The 12135-nt window shown below is 44.9% G+C and overlaps 1 pseudogene; it reads right to left on the reverse strand.

Annotated features, from left to right (window-relative positions):
• Positions 1–1334: 1334 nt before the first annotated feature.
• The window catches only part of LOC124510359 (ATPase PAAT-like), a 46177-nt pseudogene continuing 35376 nt past the window's right edge, over positions 1335–12135 (reverse strand).

Consider the following 12135-nt stretch of genomic DNA (forward strand, 5'->3'; position numbering starts at 1 on the left):
GGTCACTAAACTTCTTCCCAATCTTCTCTCCAGCCCCACATTGTCCCACGCTGGTCATCTTCTGCTTGCCTGCAGTAGTTTGGCGTATTGTTTATTTGTTTTACGGACTAATCTGAAATATGAGTGTGACAAGGCTGTTCCCCCCCCCGCCGGGGGTTAATGGATCATATCACAGCAACGACAATCGGGCATCGAATTGTATTATCAACATGGCTTCCCCCCGCCCCCCTTGGAGGCATGTTTACAACTGCTTTGTCTCTTTCAAGTCACAACCCTTCCTGGTTTGTATGACCTTGAGAAAGCCTCTCGTCCTCTCTCTAAACTCCAATGAAAGAAACATAATAGTAAATTCCTCGCAGAATTCTTGAGGGCGGAAGACAAATTAACGGATGAAAATGTATTTTGAAACCAGTAAGAGCTACAAAACACGCCTTAGAAACCTCACTATTTCATTGAGGCCTCTACTTCCTTGTTAGTCAAATGGTGGTATTGAAAACAGCACGTGCTTCATACAGCTATTGTAAGGATCTAATGAAATAATACGGGGAAGGTGCTAAGCTCCGTAGTCAGCACGGAAGACGTGCTCAGATGGGCGCTTGCGGGGGGTGCTCAGTGGGTCGAACGTCCGACTTCGGCTCAGGTCATGATCCCCAGGTTCGTGAGTTCAAGCCCCGCATCGGGCTCGGTGCTGACAGGATGGAGCCTGCTCCAGATTCTGTGTCTCCCTCTCTCTCCCCTTCCCCCACTCACACTGCAACTCTCTCTCTCTCTCTCAAAAATAAATAAGCGTTAAAAAAAATATTTAAAAAAAAAAAATGAGTGCTCAGAAAAGCCAGCCCGCAGCAGCAGCCGCAGGCCAAACCTCGGTGCTAAGTCCGGCAGGTATGACCATCCCCATTTCATAGCTCAGGAAACTGAGTTTGGAAAGGTCAGGGAGACTCGGGCAACACTGTCGGCTTTACTGTTTCAAACCTCATTGGAAAATGTGTACATCCACATGGCTGGCTGGTTAGCAGGTAATTTTAGGTGTTTCTGCTTTGAAAGCACAAGTGGGAAGCAACAGGCTTCTGGTTCCTCCAGACTCGTGGCTAAGGAGCCACAAAAGAATTTACCAGCCCTTTCTGGATTGTTGGCTCATTAGCAGCGGCCGTTCAACCAGATGCTCATGAGAAACGCAAACTCAAAGAGAATGAGGAGACTCGGGGGGAAGACAATCGTGGCTTTTACTTTTCATCCTCATTTACAATCAGTAAAGAACCCAAGGGAACAACAGCGATGAAGTTTAGGGACAGACACTGAAACTCCAAGCTTCCAGTACAGAGATACCAGACAAGTCACTTGCGAAGCGTTTTCACCCCTCCGATCATTTCACAGTTTGAGTCCACAGAGAAGCTGGTCCCCACACTCGGGCGGCAGAGGCGGAAAGAGGTAGAAAGATCCGAAAACCTCCAGCCAATTCTGCGCACATCATCACACTCCAGGTTGCGGAGCCTCTCCTGGTAAGAAGAACACGGCTTCTCAAGGAAAGCGTCTTGCCATCCAGCTTTAGCTTGTCCAAAAAAGAAGGAGGAGGAAAAAAAATAAATAACCCCAGTCTTCAGCCAAGTACACCAGTTGGGGAGTTAAAGAGCTGGGCACACAATAATTTTAAGTCACGTCGGAGGAGACTTAAATAGCACACATCAGCAGAAAAGAATGAGGGAGCCTGAGCACACTGACTTCATTGATACCCCATTTATCAGCAATTACGGACTCCATTAAAGGCCGAGTTTACAGCAGAAAGAGAAGCAGAGCCTAAAATATGTCCCAGCAGATGGACGGAGAGTGTCTGTGATGCCGTATTTCAAAGGCATCTGCAACGTTGTTATCATTGAACGTGGAGTCAGAGAGGCAGCAAAAATACAGCGGCCCGAGAGCCAGCAAATGATTTACTTGACCTTTGGATGGGTAGAACTGACAGCAGAAACCTCATTAATTCCTCAGGTCACTCTGGAAGACATTAATTTGGTTTGGACTCGACGAGAGGAGATTTTCCAGACATACACTAGGAATTATGAAATCTCCATGGCCGGCGAAAGTATGCCCAAATCACTTTTTGCATAAATCAAGCTGACTTTCTGAAGAAGGATAATATGCTTAATCAAGGGAGTTATGGAATTTCTGGTGCTTATTAGACAGAAAATATAACAGGATTTTATTTGGTTATCAGTTCTGGGAGAGAGATTTTTTTTCTTTTCCTCTTTAAACTAACAGTCTTCTCCTGCCAGAGTGGAAGAGAGCCTTTGTAAGCGCTGGAAGAAACGAGCCGTGTAAATAATTTGTGCACACAAAATAATTTGCTTTGCTTTGCTCGTTCTTGCTCTTATCGAGTGGCCACGTGCATCGTGCGGGCATCTCTGCTGAGTCCCAATCAATGTGCCAGCTCAACCTCCCCTGCCTCCCCTGCCTTCCCCCTTTAGCTAGAGCTTTCTTGATATAGACACATCTCTCTAAGTAACAACCACGGGTGACTGGTGGCTGTATTCTCTACATTTTGGGGGCCTGGGCCAAAATTAAGAAGTCTGGGATCGAGGCAACTTGTGTCAAAATACAAAGCGTACAATGCTAACCAGAAAAACCTCTCTGCTGTGTCTCCACGTCTGTGAAAGTCTACACACACACACACACACACACACACACTGTTCTCTGGTCCCCAAAACGAATCATTTCTAATGGTTGTAGATTAATGACTTTTAAGCTCTATGACTTTCCCAGAAATGCTGCTTCTTTGTTTCTTTGTTCACTGAGGAAGAAAAAGGTGTGGAGTCCTTGGGAGGTGGGGGGGGGGAGGTGGGGAGGGGGGTTGATTAAATCCAGAACAGTCATCTGGGTGATTTACATCATTTCATTTTAGGGACAGTGACAGACAGATGGACTATTCAAAATGGTCAGGAGAGAGAGAGAGAGAGAGATGGAGATAGAAATGCTGCTAGGCGATGAGCTTATACCCAAGTGTCTGATGGATAAGCCGCAAGCCCCCTTCTCGATGATATCTTCTCTCGTAAAAGTTGCATTCATCATGTTTAAAGCAAGGTTATCTCTGGCTAAAGAGAACATGCATTAGTACGTTTTACTCATTCAACACTGAGCACTCCCTATCAACAAGCGTCTGCCTAAAGGGGAGCAGGAGAACGAGAATTAATCACAGGAAGACAATTTAAGGGAGTTGGGCTATAAAACGGAATTCATTAGTAACCATAAAGTATCACTGCTCTAACCTGCTTTCCCTTAGACCGCTTCCTCTGCCGGGGGACTGCGCCAGCTTGTTCACCTGACAAGGAGCCCCCCCCACCCCCTCTGCCCCCATTCCTCTTCCTGCTGGGGATAGAAAGAACAGAAGACTTGCTGGTGCCCGGCCAGGAGCACAGTGTGTGAAGCCACAGAAACTCCTGGACAAATACCGAGTTAAAGCCCAGATGAGTCCAGTTGGGACAGAAATCCTTACATCTAAGGTCCTCTGTTCATCCCACCTGCTGACTTGGAAGAGCATGAGCTCTTTTTATAGGGGACTGTCACGTATGAGACAGAAAAACGTCCTGGTCATAAACACAGGTTCTGGATTTTTGTAGACCAGAACAAAGCAGGATCCCAAAGAGCTATTTGCACCCCTGAGTTCAGAGCATCATTATTCACAAAGGCGAAGATGCGGAAGGAACCCAAGTGTCGATCGATGGGTAGAGGCATAACAGAATGTGGTATATCCATACAATGCAATATTGGGCAGCCTTTGAAGAGAAGGAAATCATTCACTTGCCACATCGTGGGTGAAGTTTAAGGAGACTATACTACGTGACATAAGCCAGTCACGATAGAACAAACACCGTCGGATCCCACCTAGATGAAGCACCTAAAGCAAACAGATTTATAGAGACAGAAAATAAGACGGTGGTTGCTAGAGGCTGCAGATGAGCAAACATGGGGCAGCTGCTGTTTAATGGGGACAGGGTTTCAGTTTTGCAAGATGAACGCGTTCTGGAGATTCATTGCATGACCATGTAAATCTCCTTAACACTACCCACTTCAAAACAGTTCAGGTGGTAAATTTTATGCTCTGTGCGATTTAAACAAAAAGAAACAAAGCATCCATAATTCATCGTTCACGTATAAATCACGTTCAAATTCTGATGTTGCAGTTAAATCTGTCTTTTCCACTGCACCGCATATTGTTAGCATTTTCTCAGGACCTTGCATATTCTACAGCCATGCCTCAGTGGTGCATAGTATCCCATTGTCTTAGCGACCCCTTATTATTGGACATTTAGGTTACTTCCGGTTTGTTGCTACTACAGATAAACCATGGTAAACTCCATTTTTTACGTTTATTTATTTATTCTGAGAAAGAGAAAGTACACGAGCAGGGAAGGGGCAGGGGGGGGGGAGACAGAGAGAGAATCCCAAGCAGGCTCTGCACTAACAGCCTGCACGGGGCTCGATCTCACGAACTGTGAGATAATGACCTGAGCAGAAATCAAGAGTCAGTCACTTAACCGACTGAGCCACCCAGGCATCCCTAAACCCCATTTTTGCATAATTTTTAAATTTCATATTGTATTCCTTCCATTATGTCTTTATTTTCTTTAGCAGTTGAGACAGTATGGGTGCGGCATTTAAGATGTGTTTGTTGGGAAACCTCTTTGATTCTGAGAGGACATGTGTTGCAATTACAGGAGAAGGAGGAAAATTGAGGGAGGTCAAATCAATCTTTCACAGAAGTAAATCTCCCAGCTTGAAAACAGCGATGATTTCGGCATAAGGATCATCAGAACTGGGCTCTCACAAACTGTCCCTTCCCCAGAGAACATCTGTGAGATCGCAACTGGCACTTATTCGCAGAACACCCACGGTCCTTCATGCGCCCAGGATCAGACTTCAGACCATCGGCACCCAGAGCACATCCTCAAGGCCTTTCCTATAGAAGAGAATTATTTACTCAGACCTTGCTCCCCTTGTAAAGTAACTTACAACATTAATTTAGGGTCCGTGTCATCACTCCCAAGTCATCAGTGAGAAAATTGAGGCCCAGCGAGGTTGAATAACATGTCCCTTACACAGCTAACAGTGGCAGGGTCAAGGTTCAACCCCAAACTTCCTGTGCTTTCCCCCCAACACGACTCCGCCATGTTGAATATTACGGTCGATCACGGAGCTCCACGTACAGAGGAACATTTGATTTGTAGGATTTCTCTGGCTCCCAGTTTTCCTCATCTATAAGGGGGCCAATACACGTTACCGGGGGAGACTAAGGGACCGGTTTCAGACAAGGCTTCCTGTTGCCTGCTCCCCTCCTCTCTCTTCCCCATGCCGGACAAACCCTACTCATTAAGAAGAGTATTTCTGAAAGAAGCGTAAGAGAGTATTTGGGGGGAAGTGGAAGAGCCGCCATTAGGAATGTTCTAGGAGGAAACGGGGCTGTCGATCGTATTCCCATATGGCAGTTGCATGTGCCCTCACGGAAAAGACTATTGAAAAGCCGCTGTTACCACAGAACAGTTATCTTGCGCTAAGTTCCTGGGATCCAGACACGGGCTTTTCTACCAGACTTGTTCTCTGCAGTCGTCTGTGGCCACTCTCAGAGCCTTTGTCCTCGGAATTCTCCTCCCAGAATGGCTGTTTCTGTAACGTGAGTCCCGACGAGATGACTCACTGGGGCCATGTTAACTTTTATCTTCATCTGTTTTTAACAGTAATTAGGCCAGAGCGACTTTTGGGGGCAGCACATGAGTCAAATTTCCAATCACTCCCTGCGCTGGAAATCCTGGTGGTTATTATTGGCATTTTGTGACCATATTATTCACATGAGCTTGGAGTGGTGCTGTGTAAGGTATCTGGTCAGGCGATTAGGGATGCATTGTTTCTTTTATTTCAGTCAGTTCAGATCAAAGGCCTGCCAAAATCCATCCCAAAACCCCTTGCTCTAACCCAACTGCGGCTGCTACTATGTAGATAAATCCTTGAAGACAGAAAAACCAGCCATTTGCAATGGTCTTTCTCACTTCCGTGAAATTCCACACGGCTTCCAATATTCATCTGGAGGACGTGCCAGGCTTTCATCTTTTGAAGGCATGGAGGGTGTGCAAACTATTAATTTTTTAATGATTATGACCGTGTGGGACAAGCCCAGAGCCCAAGTGCCCAGGCCACACCCTCGTTTTTGGCACAACATTCACCACATTTCTTGCTGCCTGGATCCCTGCTCGGAGCTGCGGGGCTGAGCACGACTCTCCCCCCTCCCCCCCCCCCCAACCCCACCCCCCAGTCCCACTTCATAATTCTCAAATGTGGCCTTGGCTGAATATTCATCTCTGAATCCAATTCACTCCAGCTTTTAAATATGTACGTACATATATCCTTTTTGAATTCCAACAGATTCTGCCTTCCTAGAGCCCTGCTTTTCCAACTTCCCAGATGCAGCCGTACTTAAAACATCACAAAGCCACAACCTGACTCACCCACTGAATGCCCAGCGCCATGACCCGGGATAACCATAAAGGAGAAAGGAGATCGGGCCTGGGGCCCGGACTGGTGTTGCGCATTACAGAAGAAGCAGGTCGTAAGTAAAGCAAAATGGACGGAGACACATTCTGCAGAAGAGGAAGTGTGGTTTACAGACTCTACAAAGGGCAGGAAGGGAGGTAGAGGTGGGCTAAAGAAAACATAAACAATGAATAAAAATGCCAAGGAGCAAACCAGGACTCCCTTTTCACACGGATTTGGAGTTGGATCCTGGGTCTCAACAGGATTTAATCCCTCGCTCAGTTACTTCAGGAAATATTCCCCCTGCATCACTTTAAAGTTCATCTCTCTTGGGGATCTGTAGTAAAAAATACCGACATGGACCAGAATGATACGTTCCTGTGGTTCATCAGAATAAGGGTTACTTTTGGGAGCCAGGGACACACAAATCATTTCGAATGTATTTGTCACCACTTGTCTCTTAAGCTGGTGATAGGTACATTGATACTCTTGTCTATCCCTTTTTTGAGTGTCCAGAAGATTTCAAAGAAACTTCTAGATAAACAAATAAGTAAAAGAAACATCAGCCAAACCCAGTACTTGAAACCTCCCTCAAGGAACACCAGGACTCGTTTCACGGGGCAATGTGAACCTTTCAAGGCACACAGGGCCCCAGCTCAGAAGGGCCCCACGTGGGGTCTGACGCTTTGCTGTCACTCCCTTAAATTTCATCATAAATGTTTAACAAGGGGGCCACATTTTCATTTTCCACTGAGCCCCGCAAATCACACAGCCAGTCCCAGGTGGCGCTCACTGGGCCAAGACAAGAACATTTCCAGGGGCGCCTGGGTGGCTCAGTCGGTTGAGTGTCCGACTCCTGATTTCAGCTCAGGTCATGATCCCAGGGTCAGGGGATCGAGTCCTGCGTCGGGCTCCACGCTGACCATGGAGCCTGCTTAAGTTTCTCTCTCCCCCTCTCCTTCTTCTCCCCTGCTCACTCTTGCTGGCTCTCACTCTCAAATAAACAAAAATAAAATATTTTTTAAAGTTTTGATTTTTTTTAAACTTCCGGCCACCCTCCCTTTGGAAGTGGTAAATCTCCTCCAGTTTGTCTAGGTGGAAACATCCTCCAGACCTTCCCTCTCTCATCTTCCCCTCGCCTTCTCCTCAAAAGCCAAAGACATACGAGACGCAGAGGAGGGAGACGCTGGTCAGGGCGGGGCGGCAGCTCTCAGGATTGGCGAGAGGAAGTGGTTCCAGATCTGCTTCTGCTCCCCACTCGGCACAAACGAGGGAAGTGGCTTCCGCTTACCGCGGTTCCTCCCCAGCAGACACTCTTTTTAAATTTTGGTTCGCGCTTAATTTCCCACGTCGGGACGAAAGAGCTCTCCCATCCGATTATTGACAAAGCATGCTTTCACTCACCAAAGGGGGACTGAGCCCCGGTTATGTGCAGGCCCTGTGTCAGGTCCTAGAGGACACAAAGCTGCAAAGTCGCCCCCCCCCCCCCCCCCCCCGCTGCTGGAAAATGTTTAAGTTGATTGAGAAAACAGCAAACAAACTATTTGAATACTGCGACCCAGAACCAACGCCACTCAGGGTAAGATAGTATAAATATACTACTACCAGGGCGCCTGGGTGGCTCAGTCCGTTAAGCGTCCGACTTCGGCTCCGGTCATGATCTCACGGTTCGTGAGTTCGAGCCCCGTGTGGGGCTCTGGGCTGACAGCTCAGAGCCTGGAGCCTGCTTCAGATTCTGTGTCTCCCTCTCTCTGCGCCTCCCCTGCTCACACTCCGCTTCTCTCTCTATCTCAAAAATAAATAAAAGCATTTAAAAAAAGATGAAACAAAAGTATATGTGTACCACTACCATCCTGGAGATGAGCGCTAAGTGCTGTGGAAGCAAGGGAAGAGTGCCAACATCCACCTGGGTGGGGAGGGGGCATCATGGAAGGTGCCAGGAAGGAGTGGAGTGGAGAAAAGCATTTCAGACAGCAGAAACCGTATGTGTGTAGAAACATCTAAGAGTGTACGGTGTATTTATCGGAGGACTGCTGTTCATCCATTCATCCTTTCTTTACAAATCATGTGTAAGTCACCATGCCTCAAAATCAATTTAAGGGAGATAATGGCAGAAGTTGAACGGGCAGGAAGAGGCTAGATCACGAAGAAAAGGTTAGGTTTTGTTTTGTCGGTAGAAGGAATCATCGAGGAATTTGAGTCGGAAAGTAAAGATAAGGTTTGTTTGTTAGGAAGAAGACTCTGGCTTTGAGAGATAATTTGCAGGAAGGTGAATTAAAGTTTTATGACCGGTCAGAAGGAGTCTAATGCAATCTTCCTGTCTCTGTATAATGAGGGCGATGACGAGAGGTAGGAGACAGATTTTAAGAGAGTTTACTGGACTTGGAGACTGGGTAGCAGCAGGGAGAAGGAGGAATTTAGTGTAGCTCTCGGGTTTCCATTGGGAGCAATTGAGGAAAGGTGGCATCATTCTCCAAGTGCTACAGGCCAAGAAGGAAAGCCGGTTTGGGGGACGAGGTGAGGTGTTTGGATTCGGTGGTGTTGAGTTAGAGAAGTCTGTGGGACCCCCGAGTGGGTTTATTTTTCTTAGGCCAATGGAAACCTACCAAGAAAGAGTTTTAATCTAGAAATAGACTCCGGGAGTCCTTCATGCACAGGGAGTTGTTGGAGCCGCAGCCCTGGATAGCCTTCACAGGAAGGAGGAAGAGCATGTAGTAAGAGAAGTATCCTGATGATAGGAACCCTAGGGCTAGGAGGTACAGTTAAATCTTTAAGGGAGACTGAAAAGAACTACCAGAAATTACAACTTAACCAAGAAAGAGTGACATTATAAAACCAAGTTTTTCCAAGATGAGGAGAAAGAGAGAGGGCCAACCAATCAGGGTTATCCGTGACTGCAATCCTCACTCTCTCACGAAAGCAATATGCCTGGGGCAAATCAAGTCCACTCGCAGACAAGTCCGACACTTACCACTCAACTCATTAGAGCGTGATCAAAGTTGAGCACCCCTCCACACTGTCAGGCTTAGAAGCGAGACATAATTAACAGCCTTCCGTGGTTTCATCAGCAAAACCTGGTAATGAAGAGTGAAAACCCTATGATATTAATGTAGGAAATGGAGAAAAAGACCAAAGTCTAAGGACAAAAGGAGCAGGAAGGACACCAGAATGAGGTGACTCTCAGGAGATCTAATCTTTCCTAGCAGACCTATTACCGTAGTGATGGGCATATTTGCTAAGGGTTACTGAATCACGTCACGTACAGAATGAATATTTCATTTAGGACTTCCAATTTTCTTTCTTCAGTTACAGCTGTACTATAGAGCTTTACCTTCTCTACCTGAGACACAGAAAACAGGTTGGTCCCTTGACTTGAGCAGACAATCATGAAAAAAAAAGAAAAGAAAAAGAAAAAGAAAATACATACATATATGTCAAGTTTTTAACTGAATTAACCAGGTGGCTGGTAGAAAACCACTAACAGCATTTCGTAGGGTTGATTCATAACATGGAAACTCTAATTAAATAAAGCACAGTATTTCAGATCAATTTATTTAATATTTTAACAGACTTGGATCGATTCAAAAAAATCAATTCACCAATCCCGTGTACACACTGAGAAGTATCTTAATTCCCACCAGTCAGCACAGGGCACAGGGGAAGAACAAGTCCACCAAATTGGAACATAAGCCCAAGTTTCCGCCAATGAATTCTAACCATTGTTTTCAATTAGGCCAAAGTTTCTGCCAATGAATTCTAATCATTGTTTTCAATTAAGCCAAAGTTTCCTCAAATGAATTCTAATCATTTTTTTTCAATTTATATCAGCTCATGGAGCTAATCAATTCAAAAGTTTAAGGGAGAACTGAGCAACCTGTAAGTGATATTTGACTTTATGGGAAATGGGAGGTGCTTTCTTTGACTAAAATGCAGCCAACAGTGACTTACATACAACGAATTGACTTTCACTTCCAGCTAAGATGGAGTAGCAAGGGCTCGAATTGCCAGCCCACTTGAAACAACTAATAAAGGAAACAAAAGACGTGAAACGGTAACTTTCAAAACATTGGACATCATGTGATAAAGGGAGACGATCCCTGAGAGACAAGAAAGGAAGCAGGCTCAACAACTGCTCGGCTTACTTCCTGGACGGAGTTTCCAGGCTGCAGCCTGGGGAAGGGAAACCCATGGACACACAGCGTCATGCCGTCTCCCTGGGTCAAGGAAATGGAGCTCGGAGTCGGCCAAGGCATCTTTATTTTGCTGAGGTTAAAAAATCTGGAGCTAAATAGAAAACTGAGCATGTTAAATAGAAATACGGGCAATGTGAGGAAAATAAAATTTGAATTTCCAAAGATGAGAACCAAAATGTCTGAGATTTAAAAATGACACTGGTGAAATTAATAATAGCCTAGCTTTTCAGAAGAAAAAGTTAACGAGCTTGAATACATAGCAATAGAAAGTATTCGAGATGAATCACGGGGGAAAAAATAACTAAAGAGAAACGAACTCAGCATCAGTGAGCTGTGGATCAACTTCAAGAAGCCTAAAAGACGTGTAGTTTGAATCCCAAAAAAATGGAGGACAGATGCGAGACCAAATTAATATTTGAAAAAATAATGGCCAAAACGTCCAAGTCTTATGAAAACTATAAACTAACAAATCCGAAAAGCTCAACGAGCTTTTTGGCACAAGGGACACGAAAACTACACCAAAGCACGTTACGACAAAATTGCTTAAAAGGGGAGATAAGGAGAACATTAAACACAGCCGGAAAGGGGAGGGGGGGGAGAGAAATTATATACACACACAAAAAAGAGACATCAGACTTCTCATTAGAAATCATTCATGCCAGATGACACTGGAGCTACACATTTAAATTACTCAAAGAAAAAAGTTGTCAACCTAGGATTCTATATCCAGCAAAAATATTGTTTTAAAAATGAAGGCAAAATAAAAACTTGTTTAGGCACACAGACGCTGAATGAATGCCTCACACCCCAATTTTCCTTCTGCTTTTTCACACAGAAAGAAAATGAAACCAGATGGAAATCTGGATCTGCACAAAGAAAGGAAGAGCTCCAGAAATGAGCATTGCATGGAAAATATGCAAGCCTTTTATTCTTTTTATTTTTATCCTCATTCACCATTATACAATGAAAATCAGCGCCTGCCCAGAAGGCTTTGAAGTATATTGACCATGTGAAATCTACCGTTACAAGATAGTAGGAAATGATGAGAGTAACTATTAGAAATTGAGCCCCAAACTTCTAAACACTGATGACATAAATATGCCACTAGATCAGAAAAACTTGATTATCTTAGCAGTGAATATTTTCATGATTGAATTGGGTAAAGTCAGGCTAATTAAAGAAAATATGCAGACGTCAATCATTATATAAAACATGATTGAAAAACATGACGTTGCCAACTCAATTTTCTACGATAACTGTCCTTCACTTACCCTGTTCCAGCTATATCATGCTTTCCCTACTCTGGCAGAGTGTCTCATAGCCTGCTAGACTCTTAGTTCCTTGTTGGAACTTAGCTTACAAATGCAAAAAAAAAAAAAAAAAGATGATGGAGAGAGAGATGCAAAGCTAATGCCAAATTTATTCTCTT

The sequence above is a fragment of the Lynx rufus genome, unplaced genomic scaffold (genome assembly GCF_022079265.1).
Source record: "Lynx rufus isolate CCGP_SWC_20201006 ecotype Redwood Valley unplaced genomic scaffold, mLynRuf1.p SCAF_15, whole genome shotgun sequence".
Taxonomy (NCBI): Eukaryota; Metazoa; Chordata; class Mammalia; order Carnivora; family Felidae; genus Lynx; species Lynx rufus.